This window comes from Idiotropiscis lumnitzeri, chromosome 12 (genome assembly GCF_059441095.1).
Source record: "Idiotropiscis lumnitzeri isolate Australia: NSW breed Sydney's pygmy pipehorse chromosome 12, RoL_Ilum_1.0, whole genome shotgun sequence".
NCBI classification, from domain to species: domain Eukaryota; kingdom Metazoa; phylum Chordata; class Actinopteri; order Syngnathiformes; family Syngnathidae; genus Idiotropiscis; species Idiotropiscis lumnitzeri.
In genome coordinates this window covers 3009532-3029943 of record NC_142402.1, presented here as the reverse complement: position 1 = coordinate 3029943, position 20412 = coordinate 3009532, and the positions used below count along the sequence as shown (strand labels likewise).

The 20412-nt window shown below is 43.8% G+C and overlaps 5 non-coding genes across 5 annotated transcripts; all 5 read left to right on the top strand.

Moving 5' to 3' along the window:
* Positions 1 to 2292: 2292 nt before the first annotated feature.
* Positions 2293 to 2364, top strand: trnap-cgg (transfer RNA proline (anticodon CGG)). The gene has a single exon. It is a non-coding gene; the product is annotated as a tRNA-Pro (tRNA).
* Positions 2365 to 4326: 1962 nt separating this feature from the next.
* Positions 4327 to 4398, top strand: trnap-cgg (transfer RNA proline (anticodon CGG)). The gene has a single exon. It is a non-coding gene; the product is annotated as a tRNA-Pro (tRNA).
* A 2220-nt stretch (positions 4399 to 6618) lies between these two features.
* Positions 6619 to 6690, top strand: trnap-agg (transfer RNA proline (anticodon AGG)). Its single transcript has one exon. It is a non-coding gene; the product is annotated as a tRNA-Pro (tRNA).
* Positions 6691 to 9258: 2568 nt separating this feature from the next.
* Positions 9259 to 9329, top strand: trnap-ugg (transfer RNA proline (anticodon UGG)). The gene has a single exon. It is a non-coding gene; the product is annotated as a tRNA-Pro (tRNA).
* A 1982-nt stretch (positions 9330 to 11311) lies between these two features.
* On the top strand, positions 11312 to 11383 carry trnap-ugg (transfer RNA proline (anticodon UGG)). Its single transcript has one exon. It is a non-coding gene; the product is annotated as a tRNA-Pro (tRNA).
* The last annotated feature ends 9029 nt before the right edge of the window (positions 11384 to 20412 follow it).

Below are 20412 nucleotides of genomic sequence, written 5' to 3'. Positions count from 1 at the left end.
AGCACTGTGTTTTTCCACCGCTGAATATTGTGCACCAGTCTGGGCACGTTCAAGTCATGCTTCCAAGGTCGATGCTGAACTGAATAAGTGCTGCCGTGTTATCACAGGCACTTTAAAGCCAACACCACTCCCGGCTTTGTACTCTCTATCAGGAATAGCCCCTCCTGACATCCGCAGGGAGACAATTAGTAAAATCGAACGTCAGAAGCAGCTGGACGACCATCGTCACCCTCTGTTCGGTCACCAGGAGATCGAAGCAAGACTGCCTTCACGACGTGGCTTCAACACCGTTAGAGAACTTGGTGCAAGGACACCTACGAACTACCGTAACACCAGGTGGCAGGAGAGCTACGAGTACCAGAACATCAGTGTACCTAGCCCTTCTGAACACCTACCCCGTGGTTCAGACCTACCAAGGAAACATTGGGTCGCGCTCAATCGAGCGCGCTCTCAGGTTGCCAAGACGGGAGACAACCTGCACCGATGGGGATTCGCCGACTCAGCAAGATGCGAGTGTGGCGAAGCCATCCAAACCCTCGACCATCTGCTTCGACACTGCCCAGCAGGCCCAAGGTGCTCAGAAGAAGACCTACGAGATGCCACCGATACTGCCATTCGCTGGGTGGAAAGATGGGCTGATAAGCTATGAATGAATGACCATTCTCACCCTCTTTGATCTGATAGCAGCTTGCGATACAATTTCTAAAACCATCCTCCTGAAAAGACTCCATGACATTCTTTATCTATACCCTACCTCTTGTCAAGATATTTCACAAACTAAACCGACACTCCCACTGTTATGCAGATGACACTCAGCTCTACCTCTCCACATAATCAACTGCCACTATTCCGGGTTCCTCCATTTATTGACTGCTTCCCCGAAATTTATTATTGGTTTTCATCCAATTTTCTGCAACTTAACAATGATAAAACTGAAATCCTACAGATAGGTACCAAGTCCACTCAGCCAAAAGTGACAGTTTTTCCCATGACACTTGACAATACCTCAGTTTCCCCCTCTGGTCAGGTTAACACTCGGGGTGTCATCCACTCTCTCCTTTTCATCTGAATTAAATGAAAATCCCCGATCTGCATACTTTCTACTTTATAAAATAATCGTCCTGCGTCCCCGTCCATCAGTATCCTTTTCAAGCACGTCCAACCTTGTATTTGATCACTCCCATTAACAGAACTTGCAATAATTTACTGCAAATAAAAAAAAACAACCTCCTGATTAAAAGCAACAATTGCTTAAATTAGGCCAAAAAGCGGATGTGTAAAAACATCAGCAGGTTCTGACAAATAGCCTCGGGGCTCCACATTAGAAAATGGAATGTTATTGATATTCTAAAAACTGGTAGACAGTTTTGCATCCCTCCCCCAATAATGAGGGTGACCACAGACATAGTTGTTATGACACAAGGTATATTCGCAGTTGAGAACAGACCAGGGATGGCGCTGCCTGATAACACATTATGATAGCAATTGACGCGTAACCACACAGCCTAACATATTGCATTGGCCGGGAATTGAAGTCGGGCCACACGAATGGCAAGCGAGAATTCTACCACTGAACAACCAATGCTTAGTACTTCTTGTCCAGAAGAATAGAGACGTCCATCATAGAAAACGTTTTATCTGGCCCTGATCATGCATGTTTTTTCGTTCTTAAAATGTAGTGTTCTTGCCATGTATGCAATGCATCAAGTGAACGTACATTTCTTTAACGGTAAGATCACCCTGCAGAAACGATTAAATACTGGAAGATGCACGAACGATCCCCAACAATACATTGCGATAATACACGCCTGTATTAATACATTGAGAAAACCCTAATAACGTTTGATAATGTTGCAGTGAGATACCAAATTTGAGTATTATGAGACTAAGCTGTGGCGATTCTGAGAGTTGGAAGACCACCACTTGACTTTAATTATGACTACGATCTATAAAGTTAACTGATTTCGATAGTTTGTGGCAAGCACTTTGGCTCGTTGGACTACGGGTATAATTCTCACTGAGGACCCTCTTTCAAATCCAAAACAAGACCATCATTACACTGGATTACTTTGAGTTCACCTGAATCTTCCGTACTGATAGGAATGGTTCTTCGCTGGTACGAGCATGTCATCAATTGGAAGTGGCTCATTGGGCTCTGGGTATGGTTGTGAGTGGTTACTCGTTCAAATCCAAACAGGGTCTTAGTGTTGATTCAGGGTTGGTTGGGAGAGGATCCGGGTTCTTAGTGTCGATGAAGGCTTGCGGCAAACAGGCAGTTACCTAGCTAAACGTGGCTCGTTGGTCTAGGGGTATGATTCTCGCTTCGGGTGCGAGAGGTCCCGGGTTCAAATCCCGGACGAGCCCATCTCAGTGTGACTATGGTCGCCCAGTCGCTTAGTCAATTTATAATTTTGATGCAAATCTATACGGGGAGATGCTGGAAAAACTAACATGAAACAACAAAACTGAGACTGTACCCCGAATACTCCCAAAAAAATGCTTGAGTTCCTTATAATTTCAATAACCTTGGTCTAATCGCGCATTTTTTTCAAAAATCTTGAAAATGACATTAGCTACAGTCCAAAATCAGCTCCTACAACCTCTTAGAACATTTCTACTCTAGTTTCCACCCCTCCACAGTACAGAAACAACACTGATCAAAATCACCGGCAACCGACTCTGGCCTAATCACCATTCTCACCCTCTTTGATCTGATAGCAGCTTGCGATACAATTTCTAAAACCATCCTCCTGAAAAGACTCCATGACATTCTTTATCTATACCCTACCTCTTGTCAAGATATTTCACAAACTAAACCGACACTCCCACTGTTATGCAGATGACACTCAGCTCTACCTCTCCACATAATCAACTGCCACTATTCCGGGTTCCTCCATTTATTGACTGCTTCCCCGAAATTTATTATTGGTTTTCATCCAATTTTCTGCAACTTAACAATGATAAAACTGAAATCCTACAGATAGGTACCAAGTCCACTCAGCCAAAAGTGACAGTTTTTCCCATGACACTTGACAATACCTCAGTTTCCCCCTCTGGTCAGGTTAAGACTCGGGGTGTCATCCACTCTCTCCTTTTCATCAGAATTAAATGAAAATCCCCGATCTGCATACTTTCTACTTTATAGAATAATCATCCTGCGTCCCCGTCCATCAGTATCCTTTTAAAGCACGTCCAACCTTGTATTTGATCACTCCCATTAACAGAACTTGCAATAATTTACTGCAAATAAAAAAAAACAACCTCCTGATTAAAAGCAACAATTGCTAAAATTTGGCCAAAAAGCGGATGTGTAAAAACATCAGCAGGTTCTGACAAATAGCCTCGGGGCTCCACATTAGAAAATGGAATGTTATTGATATTCTAAAAACTGGTAGACAGTTTTGCATCCCTCCCCCAATAATGAGGGTGACCACAGACATAGTTGTTATGACACAAGGTATATTCGCAGGTGAGAACAGACCAGGGATGGCGCTGCCTGATAACACATTATGATAGCAATTGACGCGTAACCACACAGCCTAACATATTGCATTGGCCGGGAGTTGAAGTCGGGCCACACGAATGGCAAGCGAGAATTCTACCACTGAACAACCAATGCTTAGTACTTCTTGTCCAAAAGAATAGAGACGTCCATCATAGAAAACGTTTTATCTGGCCCTGATCATGCATGTTCTTTCGTTCTTAAAATGTAGTGTTCTTGCCATGTATGCAATGCATCAAGTGAACGTACATTTCTTTAACGGTAAGATCACTCTGCAGAAACGATTAAATACTGGAAGATGCACGAACGATCCCCAACAATACATTGCGATAATACACGCCTGTATTAATACATTGAGAAAACCCTAATAACGTTTGATAATGTTGCAGTGAGATACCAAATTTGATTATTATGAGACTAAGCTGTGGCGAATCTGAGAGTTGAAAGACCACCACTTGACTTTAATTATGACTACGATCTATAAAGTTAACTGATTTCGATACTTTGTGGCAAGCACTTTGGCTCGTTGGACTACGGGTATAATTCTCACTGAGGACCCTCTTTCAAATCCAAAACAAGACCATCATTACACTGGATTACTTTGAGTTCACCTGAATCTTCCGTACTGATAGGAATGGTTCTTCGCTGGTACGAGCATGTCATCAATTGGAGGTGGCTCATTGGGCTCTGGGTATGGTTGTGAGTGGTTACTCGTTCAAATCCAAACAGGGTCTTAGTGTTGATTCAGGGTTGGTTGGGAGAGGATCCGGGTTCTTAGTGTCGATGAAGGCTTGCGGCAAACAGGCAGTTACCTAGCTAAACGTGGCTCGTTGGTCTAGGCGTATGATTCTCGCTTCGGGTGCGAGAGGTCCCGGGTTCAAATCCCGGACGAGCCCATCTCAGTGTGACTATGGTCGCCCAGTCTCTTAGTCAACTTATAATTTTGATGCAAATCTATACGGGGAGATGCTGGAAAAACTAACATGAAACAACAAAACTGAGACTGTACCCCGAATACTCCCAAAAAAATGCTTGAGTTCCTTATAATTTCAATAACCTTGGTCTAATCGCGCATTTTTTTCAAAAATCTTGAAAATGACATTAGCTACAGTCCAAAATCAGCTCCTACAACCTCTTAGAAAATTTCTACTCTAGTTTCCACCCCTCCACAGTACAGAAACAACACTGATCAAAATCACCGGCAACCGACTCTGGCCTAATCACCATTCTCACCCTCTTTGATCTGATAGCAGCTTGCGATACAATTTCTAAAACCATCCTCCTGAACAGACTCCATGACATTCTTTATCTATACCCTACCTCTTGTCAAGATATTTCACAAACTACCTAGCTACAGTCCAAAATCAGCTCCTACAACCTCTTAGAAAATTTCTACTCTAGTTTCCACCCCTCCACAGTACAGAAACAACACTGATCAAAATCACCGGCAACCGACTCAGGCCTAATCACCATTCTCACCCTCTTTGATCTGATAGCAGCTTGCGATACAATTTCTAAAACCATCCTCCTGAAAAGACTCCATGACATTCTTTATCTATACCCTACCTCTTGTCAAGATATTTCACAAACTAAACCGACACTCCCACTGTTATGCAGATGACACTCAGCTCTACCTCTCCACATAATCAACTGCCACTATTCCGGGTTCCTCCATTTATTGACTGCTTCCCCGAAATTTATTATTGGTTTTCATCCAATTTTCTGCAACTTAACAATGATAAAACTGAAATCCTACAGATAGGTACCAAGTCCACTCAGCCAAAAGTGACAGTTTTTCCCATGACACTTGACAATACCTCAGTTTCCCCCTCTGGTCAGGTTAAGACTCGGGGTGTCATCCACTCTCTCCTTTTCATCAGAATTAAATGAAAATCCCCGATCTGCATACTTTCTACTTTATAAAATAATCGTCCTGCGTCCCCGTCCATCAGTATCCTTTTAAAGCACGTCCAACCTTGTATTTGATCAGTCCCATTAACAGAACATGCAATAATTTACTGCAACTAAAAAAAAAAACCTCCTGATTAAAAGCAACAATTGCTAAAATTAGGACAAAAAGCGGATTTGTAAAAACATCAGCAGGTTCTGACAAATAGCCTTGGGGCTCCACATTAGAAAATGGAATGTTATTGATATTCTAAAAACTGGTAGACAGTTTTGCATCCCGCCCCCAATAATGAGGGTGACCGCAGACATAGGTGTTATGACACAAGGTATATTCGCAGGTGCGAACAGATCAGGGATGGCGCTGCCTGACAACACATTATGATAGCAATTGACCCGTAACCACACAGCCTAACATAATGCAACGGCCGGGAATTGAACTCGGGCCACACGCATGGCAAGCGAGAATTCTACCACTGAACAACCAATGATTAGTACTTCTTGTCCAATAGAATAGAGACGTCCACCATAGAAAACGTTTTATCTGGCCCTGATAATGCATGTTTTTTCGTTCTTAACATGTAGTGTTCTTGCCATGTATGCAATGCATCAAGTGAACGATACATTTCTTTAACGGTAAGATCACTCTGCAGAAACGATTAAATACTGGAAGATGCACGAACGATCCCCAACAATAGATTGCGATAATACACGCTTGTATTAATACATTGAGAAAACCCTAATAACGTTTGATAATGTTACAGTGAGATACCAAATTTGAGTATTATGAGACTAAGCTGTGGCGATTCTGATAGTTGGAACACCACCACTTGACTTTAATTATGACTACGATCTATAAAGTTAACTGATTTCGATACTTTGTGGCAAGCACTTTGGCTCGTTGGACTACGGGTATAATTCTCACTGAGGACCCTCTTTCAAATCCAAAACAAGACCATCATTACACTGGATTACTTTGAGTTCACCTGAATCTTCCGTACTGATAGGAATGGTTCTTCGCTGGTACGAGCATGTCATCAATTGGAGGTGGCTCATTGGCCTCTGGGTATGGTTGTGAGTGGTTTCTCGTTCAAATCCAAACAGGGTCTTAGTGTTGATTCAGGGTTGGTTGGGAGAGGTTCCAGGTTCAAATCCGGGTTCTTAGTGTCGATGAAGGCTTGCGGCCAACAGGCAGTTACCTAGCTAAACGTGGCTCGTTGGTCTAGGGGTATGATTCTCGCTTAGGGTGCGAGAGGTCCCGGGTTCAAATCCCGGACGAGCCCGTCTCAGTGTCGGTATGGTCGCCCAGTCTCTTAGTCAACTTATAATTTTGATGCAAATCTATACAGGGAGATGCTGGAAAAACTAACATGAAACAACAAAACTGAGACTGTACCCCGAATACTCCCAAAAAAATCCTTGAGTTCCTTATAATTTCAATAACCTTGGTCCAATCGCGCATTTTTTTCAAAAATCTTGGAAATGACATTAGCTACCTAGCTACAGTCCAAAATCAGCTCCTACAACCTCTTAGAAAATTTCTACTCTAGTTTCCACCCCTCCACAGTACAGAAACAACACTGATCAAAATCACCGGCAACCGACTCTGGCCTAATCACCATTCTCACCCTCTTTGATCTGATAGCAGCTTGCGATACAATTTCTAAAACCATCCTCCTGAACAGACTCCATGACATTCTTTATCTAATAATGCCTTTATTAGTCCCACAATGGGGAAATTCGAGATTCGAACCCAGGCCTCCTGGGGAGACTGGGTCCTGAACGCGGCGCCTTAGACCACTCGGCCATCCTGGCAGCCACGAGATTCGAACCCAGGCCTCCTGGGGAGACTGGGTCCGGAACGCGGCGCCTTAGACCACTCGGCCATCCTGGCAGACTCGGCCATCCTGGCAGACTCGGCCATCCTGGCAGACTCGGCCATCCTGGCAGACTCGGCCATCCTGGCAGACTCGGCCATCCTGGCAGAAAAATTCGAGATTCGAACCCAGGCCTCCTGGGGAGACTGGGTCCTGAACGCGGCGCCTTATACCCTACCTCTTGTCAAGATATTTCACAAACTACCTAGCTACAGTCCAAAATCAGCTCCTACAACCTCTTAGAAAATTTCTACTCTAGTTTCCACCCCTCCACAGTACAGAAACAACACTGATCAAAATCACCGGCAACCGACTCTGGCCTAATCACCATTCTCACCCTCTTTGATCTGATAGCAGCTTGCGATACAATTTCTAAAACCATCCTCCTGAAAAGACTCCATGACATTCTTTATCTATACCCTACCTCTTGTCAAGATATTTCACAAACTAAACCGACACTCCCACTGTTATGCAGATGACACTCAGGTCTACCTCTCCACATAATCAACTGCCACTATTCCGGGTTCCTCCATTTATTGACTGCTTCCCCGAAATTTATTATTGGTTTTCATCCAATTTTCTGCAACTTAACAATGATAAAACTGAAATCCTACAGATAGGTACCAAGTCCACTCAGCCAAAAGTGACAGTTTTTCCCATGACACTTGACAATACCTCAGTTTCCCCCTCTGGTCAGGTTAAGACTCGGGGTGTCATCCACTCTCTCCTTTTCATCAGAATTAAATTAAAATCCCCGATCTGCATACTTTCTACTTTATAAAATAATCGTCCTGCGTCCCCGTCCATCAGTATCCTTTTAAAGCACGTCCAACCTTGTATTTGATCAGTCCCATTAACAGAACATGCAATAATTTACTGCAACTTAAAAAAAAAACCTCCTGATTAAAAGCAACAATTGCTAAAATTAGGCCAAAAAGCGGATTTGTAAAAACATCAGCAGGTTCTGACAAATAGCCTTGGGGCTCCACATTAGAAAATGGAATGTTATTGATATTCTAAAAACTGGTAGACAGTTTTGCATCCCGCCCCCAATAATGAGGGTGACCGCAGACATAGGTGTTATGACACAAGGTATATTCGCAGGTGCGAACAGATCAGGGATGGCGCTGCCTGACAACACATTATGATAGCAATTGACGCGTAACCACACAGCCTAACATAATGCAATGGCCGGGAATTGAACTCGGGCCACACGCATGGCAAGCGAGAATTCTACCACTGAAAAACCAATGATTAGTACTTCTTGTCCAATAGAATAGAGACGTCCACCATAGAAAACGTTTTATCTGGCCCTGATAATGCATGTTTTTTCGTTCTTAACATGTAGTGTTCTTGCCATGTATGCAATGCATCAAGTGAACGATACATTTCTTTAACGGTAAGATCACTCTGCAGAAACGATTAAACACTGGAAGATGCACGAACGATCCCCAACAATAGATTGCGATAATACACGCCTGTATTAATACATTGAGAAAACCCTAATAACGTTTGATAATGTTACAGTGAGATACCAAATTTGAGTATTATGAGACTAAGCTGTGGCGATTCTGATAGTTGGAACACCACCACTTGACTTTAATTATGACTACGATCTATAAAGTTAACTGATTTCGATACTTTGTGGCAAGCACTTTGGCTCGTTGGACTACGGGTATAATTCTCACTGAGGACCCTCTTTCAAATCCAAAACAAGACCATCATTACACTGGATTACTTTGAGTTCACCTGAATCTTCCGTACTGATAGGAATGGTTCTTCGCTGGTACGAGCATGTCATCAATTGGAGGTGGCTCATTGGGCTCTGGCTATGGTTGTGAGTGGTTTCTCGTTCAAATCCAAACAGGGTCTTAGTGTTGATTCAGGGTTGGTTGGTAGAGGTTCCAGGTTCAAATCCGGGTTCTTAGTGTCGATGAAGGCTTGCGGCCAACAGGCAGTTACCCAGCTAAACGTGGCTCGTTGGTCTAGGGGTATGATTCTCGCTTTGGGAGCGAGAGGTCCCGGGTCAAATCCCGGACGAGCCCATCTCAGTGTCGGTATGGTCGCCCAGTCTCTTAGTCAACTTATAATTTTGATGCAAATCTATACAGGGAGATGCTGGAAAAACTAACATGAAACAACAAAACTGAGACTGTACCCCGAATACTCCCAAAAAAATGCTTGAGTTCCTTATAATTTCAAAAACCTTGGTCCAATCGCGCATTTTTTTCAAAAATCTTGGAAATGACATTAGCTACCTAGCTACAGTCCAAAATCAGCTCCTACAACCTCTTAGAAAATTTCTACTCTAGTTTCCACCCCTCCACAGGACAGAAACAACACTGATCAAAATCACCGGCAACCGACTCTGGCCTAATCACCATTCTCACCCTCTTTGATCTGATAGCAGCTTGCGATACAATTTCTAAAACCATCCTCCTGAAAAGACTCCATGACATTCTTTATCTATACCCTACTTCTTGTCAAGATATTTCACAAACTAAACCGACACTCCCACTGTTATGCAGATGACACTCAGCTCTACCTCTCCACATAATCAACTGCCACTATTCCGGGTTCCTCCATTTATTGACTGCTTCCCCGAAATTTATTATTGGTTTTCATCCAATTTTCTGCAACTTAACAATGATAAAACTGAAATCCTACAGATAGGTACCAAGTCCACTCAGCCAAAAGTGACAGTTTTTCCCATGACACTTGACAATACCTCAGTTTCCCCCTCTGGTCAGGTTAAGACTCGGGGTGTCATCCACTCTCTCCTTTTCATCAGAATTAAATGAAAATCCCCGATCTGCATACTTTCTACTTTATAAAATAATCGTCCTGCGTCCCCGTCCATCAGTATCCTTTTAAAGCACGTCCAACCTTGTATTTGATCACTCCCATTAACAGAACTTGCAATAATTTACTGCAAATAAAAAAAAACAACCTCCTGATTAAAAGCAACAATTGCTAAAATTAGGCCAAAAAGCGGATTTGTAAAAACATCAGCAGGTTCTGACAAATAGCCTCGGGGCTCCACATTAGAAAATGGAATGTTATTGATATTCTAAAAACTGGTAGACAGTTTTGCATCCCGCCCCCAATAATGATGGTGACCGCAGACATAGTTGTTATGACACAAGGTATATTCGCAGGTGAGAACAGACCAGGTATGGCGCTGCCTGACAACACATTATGATAGCAATTGACACGTAACCACACAGCCTAACATATTGCATTGGCCGGAATTGAACTTGGGCCACACGCATGGCGAGCGAGAATTCTACCACTGAACAACCAATGCTTAGTACTTCTTGTCCAAAAGAATAGAGACGTCCATCATAGAAAACGTTTTATCTGGCCCAGATCATGCATGTTTTTTCGTTCTTAACATGTAGTGTTCTTGCCATGTATGCAATGCATCAAGTGAACGATACATTTCTTTAACGGTAAGATCACTCTGCAGAAACGATTAAATACTGTTAGATGCACGAACGATCCCCAACAATACATTGCGATAATACACGCCTGTATTAATACATTGAGAAAACCCTAATAACGTTTGATAATGTTACAGTGAGATACCAAATTTGAGTATTATGAGACTAAGCTGTGGCGATTCTGATAGTTGGAACACCACCACTTGACTTTAATTATGACTACGATCTATAAAGTTAACTGATTTCGATACTTTGTGGCAAGCACTTTGGCTCGTTGGACTACGGGTATAATTCTCACTGAGGACCCTCTTTCAAATCCAAAACAGGACCATCATTACACTGGATTACTTTGAGTTCACCTGAATCTTCCGTACTGATAGGAATGGTTCTTCGCTGGTACGAGCATGTCATCAATTGGAGGTGGCTCATTGGGCTCTGGCTATGGTTGTGAGTGGTTTCTCGTTCAAATCCAAACAGGGTCTTAGTGTTGATTCAGGGTTGGTTGGGAGAGGTTCCAGGTTCAAATCCTGGGTCTTAGTGTCGATGAAGGCTTGCGGCTAACAGTCAGTTAACCAGCTAAATGTGGCTCGTTGGTCTAGGGGTATGATTCTCGCTTTGGGTGCGAGAGGTCCCGGGTTCAAATCCCGGACGACCCTGTCTCAGTGCGGCTATGGTCGCCCAGTCTCTTAGTCAACTTATCATTTTGATGCAAATCTATACAGGGAGATGCTGGAAAAACTAACATGAAACAACAAAACTGAGACTGTACCCCGAATACTCCCAAAAAAATGCTTGAGTTCCTTATAATTTCAATAACCTTGGTCCAATCGTGCATTTTTTTCAAAAATCTTGGAAATGACATTAGCTACCTAGCTACAGTCCAAAATCAGCTCCTACAACCTATTAGAACATTTCTACTCTAGTTTCCACCCCTCCACAGTACAGAAACAACACTGATCAAAATCACCGGCAACCGACTGTGGCCTAATCACCATTCTCACCCTCTTTGATCTGATAGCAGCTTGCGATACAATTTCTAAAACCATCCTCCTGAACAGACTCCATCACATTCTTTATCTATTCCCTACCTCTTGTCAAGATATTTCACAAACTAAACCTACACTCCCACTGTTATGCAGATGACACTCAGCTCTACCTCTCCACATAATGAACTGCCATTATTCCGGGTTCCTCCATTTATTGACTGCTTCCCCGAAATTTATTATTGGTTCTCATCCAATTTTCTGCAACTTAACAATGATAAAACTGAAATCCTACAGATAGGTACCAAGTCCACTCAAGCCAAAAGTGACAGTTTATCCCATGACACTGTCAGGACCGCTTCCCAGCCGAGGCTGGAAAGCGGTGTGAGGTGGATCCTTAAGCGCAGACTCAGGAGGTAGAGTAGACAAGATGTTTATTTTAGACCGTCAAGCAGCATACAATAATCACTATGAGGTATTCTTTATCAATTTATTAACCGCAAGGGGTTCTATGATTACAAACGCCGGGAGGGCGAAACGAAAAACGCTGGGTGACCGAGTCACTCCAGGGAAAAAATAACGAAGGAACAGAAAACGCTTGCAACGCAAGGAACCGAAAAACGAGTAATGCTTACCACAAAAGAGTGAAGGAAAATCCAATTGTAACGAGAACTTAAAGCGAGCCGTAAAGTAGCTGTGAATGACTAATAAAACAAAATACGCAAACAACACACGGTATCAAATCGCGACGAGAACAAACTGTGAACATGAGCAAGACCAAAAGCATGAGCAACGCAGGATAAGTCCCTGTCTCGGCGGTGCTCGACGACCAGCCGCCGCTCCAAGTCCCTGTCTCGGCGGCGCTCGACGATCAGCCGTCGCTTCAAGTCCCTGTCTTGGCGGCGCTTGACGATCATCCACCGCCACTCCAGGTTCCTGCCTTGGCGGAGTTCGACGACCCGCCGCCGCTCCAGGTCACTGTCCCGGCGGTGCCCTACGACCTGCCGCCGCCTCTCGTCTCGGCCTCGGCGGCGCACTCCTTGCGGCTGCCTTGGCCCCCCGGCCGGCCGCCTGAATGGCCACAGCTGGACTCGCTGGTCTGGCCCCCCGCACGGCCGCCTGAATGGCCACAATTGGACTCGCTGGTCTGGCCTCCCGGACGTCCGCCTGAAGGGCCACGACTGGACTCGCTGGTTGGGTTTCCCGGACGCCCGCCTGACCGGTCTCGATTGCGGGTCATGGTCCCGCCTTCCGGCCCTCTTCCGCCCACCCTCGTTTTTGGACACTTTTTTTCTTTTCGTTTACGTGTTTTGTGACGTCTGGAATCCGTCGCTTGGGGAGGGTTGGGGGGGGTACTGTCATGACCCGTGTCGGGCATGTCAGGGTTTTTTGTTATTAGTTTTCACTGTCCATGCCATGTCCTTGTTTTTGTTTGTCTTGTCAGCTGAGTGGGGCGTTTCCCTCAGCACTCCGTCCCCACCAGCCACGCACCTGTTCCCCATTAGCCTGCACACCTGACTCCCATTTGGTCCCCTAACGAACGGACTATTAGAACAATTGGTCCTTCGTCGTCCTTCCATCTGGGGTGACGTAAAATTGGTCCAAAAGAACAATTGGCAGCAACATCACTCATGGCATTTCAAAACCGCATCGCGGTGGACATGCTGTTGGCAGAGAGAGGAGGGGTTTGCGCCATGATTGTACTTTCATCCTGAACAACACTTCTCCGGAAGGGTCCCTCACAAGAGCCATTGCAGGCTTGCGCACCCTGAAGCATAAGCTGAAGGAACACTCAGGTGTGACTACCTCTGCATGGGATGAGTGGTGGAACAAAACGTTTGGTAAATATAAAAATATGGTATTTTCTGTAATGATTTCTATAACAATGTTCACCTCAATCCTTGTACTGTGTGGATGTTGTTGTATTCCCTGCATTCGCGCTTTGCTTGTCCGACTTATCTCAACAGCTCTCGCTCCAACAAATTCCAAACTACAGGAAATATATCCTTTGATTAATTACAGAGGTGCTGGTGATGGAGGAGATACTGATGACCAAGTTGATGATGATGACTGAATTTACCTAGGAGATCCTATTCGTTAATCCAAACTCTCAAATACATTAAAGTAAAACAAAGAAAAAAATAGAGGGGTTTACATTTGCTATCAAGCTAATGATTTGATGGAATTAAGTCTTTGGAAATTCCATTGATGATAATTTTTGGGGCAAATGTAGAATAAACGGGGGAATGTTAGAATAATATTTAGAGGTTATTATACATTTGCCATGACGCAACTTTATTTCAATACATGGTGCACATATCATGTTGCAAATTAGTGGAGTGGACTATGCTTGAGTGTTTACAGTCAGAGTGGAGGTACAGGAGGACATCTCTACTGCAGAGAGGTGTCTGCAATTGGCAGGGCGGTGGCACTTCTTCAGAAGTGAGGATGAAGTAAACAACATCGTGAGGAGCCTGATAGATAAGTTGGCATCGAAGTCTGAAGCAAGCAACATCGTGCTAGGTCCTGATAAAAGATGCTGACGTCAAAGTCAGCTGCGACCCACGACGGCACGCTCATGATAAACCGGACTAAACCAGCTTTTGAGAAGACGAACTGTACCACCCTTGAATGTAATCTGATTTCTCGAAGTGTAATCTGATTCCTTGATTTTATAAAAGGGAATGCGTGAAAAACATCGAGGAACAGAAGAGAGATGAAGTTGCCAAATAAACTTTGTTAACCTCTCTGTATCCACTTGATCCGGGTGCCTCTCTCTTTTCAGCTATGAACCCTATATGTCAAATTGGCGAACCTGACAAGTTGTTACCATATTTGGAAGATAGTACAACTTTTGTTATTTCAGGAAGACGAAAATAGTTTATCTATTTTTACGGGCACAGAACTGATCATTCTGTGAGTGTGTATGTGTATTGTGTCACGATCCGTCTGCTCTCGTTACAGCTGAGTGGGCGTGTGCCGACGGCGCGCGACCCGGGGACCCGGTCACGTCCGCGTCTGATTATTGACCCACGTAGCTTGGACCCCCGTTGCTCTTGTTCATGTGCCCTCGCTATAGTTCTCGCCACGTTTATTCCGTGTGTTGTATTTGTGTGTTTTTGTGACCTTTGCTTCCAGCTACTCTCGGCTCGCTTTTTGTTCTCGTTTTCGTATTTGGATTCACCTTGCCCTTTGGTGGCAAGCCATTGTCGTTTTCGGTTTCCTTGCGTTGCAAGCGTTTTCTGTTTCTCGTTTTTGCTTTCCTGGTGTGAGAGTGCTCCTCCAGCGTTTTTCGTTATCGTCTCCCGACGACCGTAATTATAGACACCCTAATTATTATTATATTCGATTGCAAGTTACCTTGCCTCATTGGATGTTGGATTGATACCTGTCGGTCACAATAAACCCTGGCTCAACCCCGATTTTCCCTTGTCAGCGTCTTAAGAGTCCACCCTCACCGCTTTCCATCCTCGGGTGGAAAGCGGTCCTTACAATTGTATGAATGTCCAACGTTTGAGAAATCTAAAACTGCCCAAGGGTTGTGAGTAAAAACACCCAGGAAAACCCGCTCCAAGTCGGGAGTAGAAGCTTGGTGTTCGACCCAGAGTCAGGCACTTTGAATTTTTCTCAACACTGAGGAACCATAACTAGACATCTAGAATAATTAAGACCATCAGAAATGGCGGCAAAATTGACGAAGGAAATTAATTGTCCACTTTCCAAATTTGAAATAAAAGAAAGATGTCGGTTAGCTGAAATTGAAAATATAGGGACGACAAAATATACCGGAAAGTGGCAGAAAAAAATATATATAGATTTTCTGGAAATGTGGACAACTGTGAAGAATTAGATAGACTTCTCAGTAAATGGTCTCTTAAAGACAAACAGAAGAGAAAAGATGACATCCACAGTAAACAGTGGTTTTGTTGCAGAGCCCTTCTTGATAGGTCGAGACAAATTCAAGGTCGTAAGAGTGCAGAAAAGAAAAAGAAAGCGGATAACGATTTGACAACTACCGTTATTAAACCAATTGGTCAAGACCAGGCTGTGACACAAAATTATATCCGTCTTTGCCATCATATTGTCAAAAGATAGCAAATGTGTAGAAAAGAAAAGGAATGTGAAAAGAAAGAATCAAGTTTGACAAGAAATTTGTAATTATGTGGGAAAAAAAAACAATTTAAATTGTCTGACTTGTCAAATGGAGGAGAAAATCCTAAATTATGCACAATAGTATGAACGTGTTGAGCAGAAAAAGAGAGAAAAATAAAGAAGCAGAAAGTCCTGTTATAAACTAAATTAATAAATTAATTTTTCAGGACGAGTCGTGACAAAGGAGGATCACGTGACGTAAAAAACTAAAATAAAAAGCAAGTGTGGAAGCAGTTCTACATCGTGTGTTTTACTTATTAGGCCGTGATGCACTGACGCAATTGAACATTAATAACAGAATCAATAAGCAGGGGTGAATTGAAACAAACGTCAAAACCTTAACACTGGATAACAAGGGTACAATGTTCACTTGAATTTCAATTGACCTGTAAGCATAGTTTGAGACTTGATAATATGAGAGACTAATTTCTTTGACAGTAGGCATTCAAATTTTATACCTTAATGGAATGTTACAGAACTATTTTGTCTGCCTTGCATACATTTTTGCATCATAATCACAACACTTAATGTCTGCTGTGCTTTGTGTTGCAAATAAGTATCATCTTTTCCAGACTTTAATTTGCACGTGTTTTCATAGGTTGGCCGTTCCTGCGACTTATACTCAGGGGCGACTTATACAAATAAAATTGTTTAGTTTTATATTGTATGGGGGAAAAAAAAGTTATTTCACAGACAGACACGAGAGGGCACTCTAGACTTATGCACCGATATCTTTTACTCTTTATACAAAGACAACTGGGAACAACTGGACACGAATTCCCCTCAAGAGAATCAATCATATTCTGCAGAATACAAAGCTGCTGGTGGTAAAATGTTTATCTGAAAAGCGTAATCGAGCAGCAGAGAGAATGTTTGGAGTGAATGAGAAACTTGTTGGGGACTGCGGAAATAACGTCAATGAAAAGGGTCTACAGCAATTGGTGTGTTCAGGGAAAGGGCCAGTCAATAACGTGACGGAACATTTGCATGGTACCTTGCATTAAAATTAACCAGGGGGATTGCTCTTTTGGCAATTACAAAAGGACACAGAAAAAGATGAGAACACCAGATATTTACCAAACTTTGCAACATTTTCCCCATCAATACCTTGAAATGGGCTGTCGGAGGTACATTTTAAGTTCAACTCAAACCTTTTCTCCTGCTTTGTTCTGACACTTGGAATTTTTTTTTTTAATTATTTTTAAATGAGTGATTGGTGTCTGGCACAGTGGATGACTGGTTAACATGATGGCCTCACAGCACAGAGGGGCAGGGTTCAATTCCGGCTCCGGCCTTTATGTGTGGAGTTTGCATGCCTGGCTGCATGGGTTTCCTCCGGGTACTCTGGTTTTCCACAACATTCCAAAAACATGCATGGCAGATTGATTGAAATTGCCCCTAGGCTGAGCGTGAGCGCGGATGGTTGTTCGTATATGTGTGCCCTGCGATTGGCTGGCAACCAGTTCAGGGTGCACCCTGCCTACTGCCTGATGATAGCTGGGATAGGCTCCAGCACCCCCACGACCCCAGTGAGGAGAAGCGGTTTAGAAAATGGATGGATGGATGATTGGTTTCTTTAAATGAAATTATTTTAGTTGAGAGCACACCTGCCTCATCCTCAACACATGATGGTGTGCTTCAAAACAACTGAGGATTAATTTTCTCTCTTGTCATTTTATTGACAATTTGATGCACTAGTTAATTAATTCATTTGTCACAAGTCCATGATTAGACCAGAGCATTTTGGAATGAGACATAATACACGGTGGGTCAGTTAAAAAAAAAAGAGGTCAAGGCAGCGTCAGGGGTCACAGGTGATGACGTGGGGTTCGGGCGGACAGGCAGGACGCACTAGACAGCACACAAGCGAAACCAGGAATCAAGTCAGTTTGGCAGAAGTTCAACTTGAGCAAGATCACATAAACGCAGGTAGGAGCCTGCGTACCACTGTTGGAGCAGGATAATCTGGCGCCTGACTCCTGGCTGCACTGAGCTTTTATCTGGTGGTTGATTGAGAGTGACGAGTTGCAGGTGTGTAGGATCAGAAGCGTTACCAGAGGGATCCACCCAAGCCCTGTAGGGAGAAACAGAGGCTCCGAAAAGCAACCCATAAACAGGACACCACACTCCCCAATTCAAAGCTTCGTGAGAAAGTTTATCCTCATCCTGCAGTCGGTGCTACATGCTTCTCAGTATTATTCATATTATATTATTATAATACAGCTTGAATCTTGGCTGGGTTGGGTTGGAGTTGACCTTTTGCAATGATGTAGCCCAGGAAGTGTACAGGGGGGACATGGAACTCACATTTTTCTGGTTTAACGAAACTGCGGTTTTCAAGCAGGCGTTGAAGGACCAGACGAACATGCTGGCGGTGTTCATGAAGGGAGCGCGAAATGAGGATATCGTCCAAATACACGAAAATAAAACGGTTCAGCATGTCCCTTAAAATGTCATTCATGAGTTTGGAAAACAGCCAGAGCTTTGGTGAGTTCATAAGGCATGACCAGATATTCAAAGTGTCCCAGCGGAGTATTGAATGCTGTTTTCCACTCGTCCCCCTCTTTAATGCGGACTAGGTGGTATGCGTTTCTAAGATCCAATATGGAGAACACATGAGTCTCATAGAGAGGTTCAAAAGATGGATCAATGAGAGGGAGTGGGGATTTATTTTTAACGGTGATTTCATTCAGTCCATTGAAGTCGATACATGGGCGAAGCGAAGAATCTCTTTTTAACAAAGAAAAAAACCTGCTCCAAGGGGAGAGGAAGAGGGCCGAATGAGACCGGAGGCGAGGGAGTGTAGGTTTCCATGGCTTCCTTCTCGGGACGCGAGATAATGTACAGCTTACTGGTGGGAAAAGGAGTCCCTGGGAGAAGATTGATCGCGCAGTCGTAAGGGCGATGGGGAGGTAATGTGAGGGCGAGATCAGGTCATGGTATTTGGAGGGAACCGTGGAAAGATCCAGAGGAGTTGGAGTCGGGGGGGGCTTAGAACTGGGAACCGGGTCAGCGGACCGAAGACAATGCGAATGGCAGTAAACACTCCAGCTGGTAATGGAAAGATATCGCCAGTCAATAGTGGGGTTGTGAAAACGAAGCCAAGGAAAACCGAGCACTATGGGCATTTGAGGCGAATTGATTAGGTGCAGCTGAATAGTTTCTCTGTGATTTCCGGAAATGAGTGTGAATGGTTTAGTTTGGTGGGAAGCAAGGGAGATCAGGTGTCTGTCCAGGGCCACTACTACCTGGCGGGGGCAGAGAGGGGTTCCCAAGGGAGTTGTAGCTGTTTGGAAAGAGCCAAGTCCATAAAATTGCCGTCCGGTCCGGAGTCGATAAGCGCTAATACCGAAAAACATTTTTTCTGCCATAATACACTGGAGGGCACCGACCGGCAGCCTGTTGCGGAAGCAATCTGGCTCACCAATGTGCTCTCCCTCATTAGTGAGCCTTTTTATTTTGGGGGGGGGGAGCAGGAGAGGTGCCTGAGCTGATGGAGTAAACTCTGTGCGCTCTCCATAAGTTCGTGAAGCATTTTTTCATGGCGACCGAGCTGCCTACCTTGAAGGGAGAGCGCTTCACTGAGGGATCCGCCCAAGCCCTGTATTGAGAAACCGAGGTTCCAAAAAGCAACCCATAAACAGGACACCACACTCCCCAATTCAAAGCTTCATGAGAAAGTTTATCCTCATCCTGCAGTCGGTACTATATGGTTCCCAGTATTATTAATATTCATTATTGGTGGTCCTTATCTTCTCAGAAGCTCAATTTTGTTGCATCTGCACCATAGACTGTGACAATAAAAGTTTTCTATTTGTTTTTTTTGGTCGATTTTGTGTCATCTGTTTTAGTTGCTTTTGGTTTAGTATTTAGTTTCAGTTTTCCTTGTGTTTCCTTTGGTGTCTCATTAATTTGTTTTGTCCACTGGTGCTTATCGTCCCATTCCCTGTTGTTGACCAATCAGCTCCCTCCCACCCTTTGTGTCTTGTCCAGGTGTTCCTCATTGGCTTGTCCATTTGTTTGTATTTAGTTCCCTGTGTCCTTTCAGTCCTTGTCGGTTCATTGTCAATGTCAGTTGTCCTTTGTCCGTGCCACGTCTTGTTGCTTTTGTTTTTCATCAAGTCAAGTCGCTCAGTCGTCAGCAAAACTGGCGTATGTCAGTGACGGACTGAGTGGTTCGTCGGTACTTGACCGAAAGCTTCATTTAATTTTTTTTTTTCGTGTCATCCATCAGGAAAACCGGCTTCCTTCAGTGACGGACGTTCGATGAATCCTGGTTGTTTTGTTACTATGGTGTGAAAGTTATCATTTAGATTAATGTTGACGGTAAGAATTGAATGTCCTATACCAAAGACGAATTCTTTTACAGTTTAATTTGAATTCTGAGCAATTTTACACATAGGCCTATTATTTAAATATGCAGCTAAAAAACAAACATCCATCCATTATCTGTACCGCTTCTCCTCACTAGGGTCGCGGGGGGGGTGCTGGAGGCTATCCCAGCTATCTTCGGGCAGTAATCGGGGGACACGCTGAACTGGTTGCCAGCC